The sequence below is a fragment of the Centruroides sculpturatus genome, unplaced genomic scaffold (genome assembly GCF_000671375.1).
Source record: "Centruroides sculpturatus isolate CEXI.00-Female unplaced genomic scaffold, Cexi_2.0 scaffold176, whole genome shotgun sequence".
Taxonomy (NCBI): Eukaryota; Metazoa; Arthropoda; class Arachnida; order Scorpiones; family Buthidae; genus Centruroides; species Centruroides sculpturatus.
Window position 1 is genome coordinate 128,697 of NW_019384551.1, and position 6,843 is coordinate 135,539.

Below are 6,843 nucleotides of genomic sequence, written 5' to 3' on the forward strand. Positions count from 1 at the left end.
CAGACCTTGGTTCATGGCCACTTGGTGGCCTTTCTTAAATTTATTAACTTATCTATTCTGTTCGGTAAGGGTCGAATGCCCGATTGGTCAAGGTGACAAATCTACCAATTTGGGGCCCGGGATCGAATGTTGATGGCTCGAAAAATACAATTCAATACAAAATACAGTAAACTAAAGTAACTAAACTAAACTAAAGTAGGCAATAAAAGCAGTATCAACACGGAATAACTTTTCCTCATCGTCCCGTGTTGTCCAGTATCCGTGTTGTCCACTATACATAAAAATGAAAAAAAATCTAAACATGCTCCAAATTCAGTCGAATCAGATAAAAGACGTTATTTTCTATTATCTGCAGGTAGATTTGACAACTTTTAGCGATTTTTTATGTATTAAAGTGCTCAAATTTATTGCAAAAATTGGAATATACATATTGTTGTTTTTTTCTTTCGTATCTTCTATTTTTTTCTGTTTTTGTGTATATTACAAATTATTTATAATTAGTAGTAATTTCGTATCGTCCCCCTTTGAATTATCGGGATTCTACAATACGTTTTGCCAGAAATGATTGTTGTTATTTGTATATAATTTTAATATCCACTAAACACAGAACTTTTAGTCATTATGATTTTTAGAATCATGAAACCTTATAACGTCAATAGATGCAAAAAGTAATAATATTAAAATTTAACTGACTACGATACTTTCTCTCTGTTAACTCAAGAAATAGCCTACAGTACAGTATATATATATATACAATAAATAGCCTATAGTACAACAGGGAAGCGAATATATATATATATATATATATATATATTCGCTTCCCTGTTGTACTATAGGCTATTTATTGTATATATATATATATATACTGTACTGTAGGCTATTTCTTGAGTTAACAGAGAGAAAGTATCGTAGTCAGTTAAATTTTAATATTATTACTTTTTGCATCTATTGACGTTATAAGGTTTCATGATTCTAAAAATCATAATGACTAAAAGTTCTGTGTTTAGTGGATATTAAAATTATATACAAATAACAACAATCATTTCTGGCAAAACGTATTGTAGAATCCCGATAATTCAAAGGGGGACGATACGAAATTACTACTAATTATAAATAATTTGTAATATACACAAAAACAGAAAAAAATAGAAGATACGAAAGAAAAAAACAACAATATGTATATTCCAATTTTTGCAATAAATTTGAGCACTTTAATACATAAAAAATCGCTAAAAGTTGTCAAATCTACCTGCAGATAATAGAAAATAACGTCTTTTATCTGATTCGACTGAATTTGGAGCATGTTTAGATTTTTTTTTCATTTTTATGTATAGTGGACAACACGGATACTGGACAACACGGGACGATGAGGAAAAGTTATTCCGTGTTGATACTGCTTTTATTGCCTACTTTAGTTTAGTTTAGTTACTTTAGTTTACTGTATTTTGTATTGAATTGTATTTTTCGAGCCATCAACATTCGATCCCGGGCCCCAAATTGGTAGATTTGTCACCTTGACCAATCGGGCATTCGACCCTTACCGAACAGAATAGATAAGTTAATAAATTTAAGAAAGCCCACCAAGTGGCCATGAACCAAGGTCTGTAAACACGAGGTTAGGACATCAAAGTTTTTTATGGTGCCGCCATATTGGTTCCTTAGTTTCGAAGTCACGGTATAGATTTCATGCTCTGTACTTGCAGTAAAAACTGCACGTTGACTTTGAATTCAAGTCAAGAAATTCCTTTTATAATTTCAATTATATCTTTTCATTTAGAGTAAGGGTCCCCAAACTTTTTATCCCGTCGACCCCTTTATAGAATATTTGCCTTCTTATCGACCCCCAGATAAGTATTTAACAAAAACATTAAATCATTTTTGCATTTCTAATGTTAAGCGATAAGGAGACCTGCATAACAATCCAACAAAAGAATTTATAGTTCCCATATTTTATAAAATCCACCCAATAACATTAACAGAAAAAGGAGATATTTTCCATTGATTTATAATCTNATAATTTCTCTCGATAATAGTAAAATCTATATTATTATAATAAATATTTACCTTTAGCTGTACGAGTAAATTGATGTTTGATTCATAAAATAAATGAAAAATAATCTGAGACGCAATAATAAAGACTTCTGATAAACATTTGACATATGAAACAACTTAAATAAACAGATATATACAAGGTCATTCGGAAAGATTAAACATAATAATTACGTCTATTGTAAGAATTATCTTTATTCAGAAGATAACTAAAATTTTCCTGTTTGTTATTGACCATTTCTTACTTTAATGTATGTTATACACTTTAGAAAAATAAATTAATAAACAAAATACAAGTGCTGTCTATCTATCCGTCGTATCAAATTAAGAGTCTTATTCTAATTTAGGCAGCAAGCCGCCGTGGTACAGTCGACGTAAACTGACATTAGCCCACCACAATATGCGTTTTATAACATCTACTTTGAAAATAATTAATCTTAACTTGGGTCACAGACTGTTTCTACACTATGTGTTCTGTATTTGTCTAATTCTCATCTACCGAATTCGTTTCTGGGTTTTTGTAATATATAGTACTGTATTACATTATGTAATATATATTGTTACAAGAGTAGAACGACTAAGCTAATATAAACAAAGCATATACAGTAACTAAATTTTTATTTATAACTCCTTCTGCCCCATGAGAACTGAGGGCCGCTTATAGAAGCTCATTATGAGTTCGGCTAGGTCCACAATGATGGACCACAAATTAAAAATTATTTGATGAACAAGCAGACGAAACAAAAATATATATATATATCAAATCCATATATAATTTAAAATACAATAAAATTTCCAACTTATTATTTAAGAGAATAAATACATTTTTAGTTAAAAATAAGTTAATTAAAATTAAAATTATATAAGATAATGATAATAATAATTCAAGAATATATATAAACAAAGCATATATATATATATATATTCTTGAATGAGTCATTAATATTAATCATCATCTATACATAATTTGGGACACGTCTAAATATGCGGGCTATCGATTATTTTAACATAACGTGAACATTAAAGGCTTTTTTCNGATATTTAGTGACAATATTGTTATTGCTCCAAAATTCACTGAGGTTTTTATTTTTAAACAACGCTTTAGCTTCGAGATCTACACAAATTTCACTCAATTCATCTTCTAAGCCAGTTTCACTACCTTCATTATCTATTTTTACATCAAATGAATTAGCAAACCATTCGGAAACATGCATATTCTCCAATTCTTCGAAACGTGCTTTAAAGTCTTCTCTTAATTTATCAAGATGTTTAATATATATCTTCAAATCACGGTCGGAAACCTTTTCATTTTCTTTTAGTACTCGCAAGTTTAAAAAATATTTAAAATCGGATCGTGCCAGTGAAGATTTAAATAGCTCCATTTTTACTTGAAAGGCCATTTTTTTCTTGCAAACGCTTCTGTACTATATTAATGATTTTCGATATATTACGATATTTTCTCTGTAAAGGTCAAAATATCTACATTTAGATATAAAATACTTACAGTGACAACCCAACTAGAGTGTAACAGTGCAACGTATGTCTGTGTATAAATATAATGAACTACCAGCGTTCATAACATGTTTGCAACACTAGTACAGTTGACAGATGCGTGAAAACAGAGTAACACATGCTTAAAGTGGCATAGGCTAAGGCAAAACTCAAGTTATAACTAGGGTAGTCAGTAATGTTGTTGATCATATCCGTATTTCGAATTTTTATTGGAATATTCTATTTTTTTCCTAGACAATTTAATTAATCCTCTTTGGTATTAATCGACCCCCTTTCGACCCTTGTGTATTAATCGACCCCTGGAGAACTCTTATCGACCCCAAGGGGTCGATATCGACCACTTTGGGGACCCCTAGTCTAGACACTCGAGGGCCATTACTATATCTAATTCCATGATGGCCCGCCATTGCACACTTAGCCAGATCCTTGATGGATATAGAAAAGGGTCTCATCGGGGAACACGAGAGGAAAGAGTGAACAACCGAAAGCAAAAGTTATAAATGTAAATAAAACCCAAACGAATTACAAATTAACTAATAAGTAGAATATTTGGAAACGATGCTAAGGATGGCCAATACATTTATGAAAGAATTCACTGGATGCTCGTGTTTCTATTCTTCAGAACAGAAACATTTTTTGAGAATAAATTTCAAGAATATTCAAAAAATAATGATTCGATATTGAACTCTTTACAGGACAAAAACCTGTTCGCTTCACTTAACACGACGTAACTTAAAATGTCTCGCTTCAATAGCTGTTAAAAGTATATGTACGAAATAAGACACACCAGAGGATGTGTCGAAGTAGCCGTGATCGTCTAGTGGTTAGGACATTGCGTTGTGGCCGCAATAACCCAGGTTCGAATCCTGGTCATGGCACTTATTATTTTTTTTAATTTTGTTTTCTCTTGGCTTTTAATTTTAATTAAAGCGGAAATATGAAATTTTTTCAAATGCAATGTGATCGTGCTTTCTATTATTTAACTTTTAGAATACGCTGATATACTGTAGACTATAATGAAAAGATTTAAGGAGCTGGCTGTTCTCAGATTGAGAATCGAAAACGTTATCCATAAACGATAACAATACCGTAGTATTCCGTTAACAAACGGCTTTCTTCTTTAATTAAAACGAAAATATGGAAAAACCAAGAGAAAAAAAAAAGTGCCGTGACCAGGATTCGAACCTGGGTTATTGCGGCCACAACGCAATGTCCTAACCACTAGACGATCACGGCCACTCCGACACATCCTCTCGTCTCTCTTATTTCATACATATACTTGTTAGTTATTGAAGCGAGACATTATTTAGTTCGGTCGTGTTAAGTGAAGCGAAATTAACCTAATTACGTGTACAATTTAATGGAGGAAGGGAGAAAGATGCAAAAATTATATCATTGTACACGATAGAGGGGGTGAGATTGAAGCATTGTCTACTTGGTTTTTTTTTTAATAGCATAAGAATCTGTTCTTACAAGCCTACTTACTGGTCACGTGAATAAATTATTAATTACATGGGCATATTCAGGATGGTGTTTAAGATACTGCGGAATCTGCCCTTGATACCAAAGCAATCGGTTTTGTTATTTTAAAATAAATATAATAACGCATCTTTCTCGAATTCGATTAGGTAATTAAAGTAATTCTAAAACAATTGAGTGACATTCTCCGAAAACGACAGGGAGTCCTTACCTTAGTCCCCACGAATCTGGTTTCGGGCGTGCCATTAGTTTCAGTTTGTTTTAATTTTTTTACCTGACTAACGAAACTCTTACAATTAATTTCGTTAGTCTGTGTTCATACCTGCTTATCTTAGCTAATTTTTTTACCTAAATAAAAGGTAGGTAAAACAAGCTGACACATTACAACTGAATAAAATTGTGTGCAGCTTATCTATGTAGTTATACTGTGTACATTTTCATAATATATGCAGGAAAAATCAAACGTTTTTAAATTTATTTTTCTTCCAATACAGACTTATGATTTATTATAGTTTATAAGACAAAAAAAAACACCCATTTTTGTGAGGTATTAGTAACATTTTCATACAGCGCATTAAGTATATATACTATACAAGAATGCCCGACACTCCTCTGTAATCTGCTTTATACGTTACACCAGTCTTAACAGCAATCCCTTAAAAGGATCGTGTTAGTCCTTTTTTAATATCTTTAGGATCAATCGTGTTTTCAACGCTTTCGGGAAATTCTGTGCGCTTTCCTACAAACCCGTTCCACTGCATTTTGTGGGAAAAGCTCACAAATTTCTTCCAAATGCTATAGTTCATTTTAATTGATCATTTCCTACATAAAACCTAAATGAGGAAACTTAAAAAAATCTTGTTAATGTCGTCTCCCATCTACATTCAATGTTTCTTTAAAATATAATTATTGTCTCTTGAAATGTATCATTTGAAATCGGTTTTGCTGTCGATTGCTCTAAGAATTTTCTTCTTCATTTGAGAGAAATATTTTTAACTTTAATTTCTCTATAAAATACGATAGAACGAGTCTGTACAAAGTTAAAATATTATTTACGTACAAAAAGATTAAGGACAGAAATAAAAATGACGAAACACAGCGAAGGAAACAATTATTGTATGTGATATACGTTGGCACAAGTGGTAGTAGATGACTACCATGTGTACCAACGTGTATTTTTCAACCTATTCGATGCTTTCTTAAGATAACCCATATACCCTGTGGTGCTCGGGTTATTAATTATAACAAAACACACTTAAAAATATTTAATTTTTNCACAGGATATTAAGAAAACATATAGTTAATATTATTCTTATCGCTATAAAAAAAAATCTAAATTATCGGAAGAATTACTTTCAATAAGAAAAAAATAAGAACACATTTTCTTTAGATTTTAGAATTCACAATAACAATATAAAAAGCAATATATTTTTGTTTATTTGTTTATTATATACAGCTGGCTAACAGAAAAGTAAAATATCTTATTTACAAATCTTTTCAAAATAGACAGTTTGACCGGGCCCTAGACATTTGTCTCATTTGTCTATTCGATGATCCGGCCCTGAGATAGTGCATTATTCAGTGTCACAAGCCAAAGCATAAAATTAGACAAATTTATTTTTTTACAACTTTAGAAAAGATATTTAGTTAACTGTTTTAAAATAGTAATGAGTTTTGTAAATTTGTTGACATCTTAATATTTAATTTTCTATCATCTCATGATTTCAATTAAATATTTTTCAATTATCTATCTTAAAAATCAAATAATGTATTCCATGAATTCACTATTTGATTTTTAAGATT

General features: G+C 30.9%; 2 non-coding genes across 2 annotated transcripts; one reads left to right on the top strand and one right to left on the bottom strand.

The window, feature by feature from the left end:
• The first annotated feature begins 4,367 nt into the window (after positions 1-4,367).
• On the top strand, positions 4,368-4,439 carry Trnah-gug. The gene has a single exon. It is a non-coding gene; the product is annotated as a tRNA-His (tRNA).
• A 286-nt stretch (positions 4,440-4,725) lies between these two features.
• Positions 4,726-4,797, bottom strand: Trnah-gug. The gene has a single exon. It is a non-coding gene; the product is annotated as a tRNA-His (tRNA).
• Positions 4,798-6,843: the final 2,046 nt, after the last annotated feature.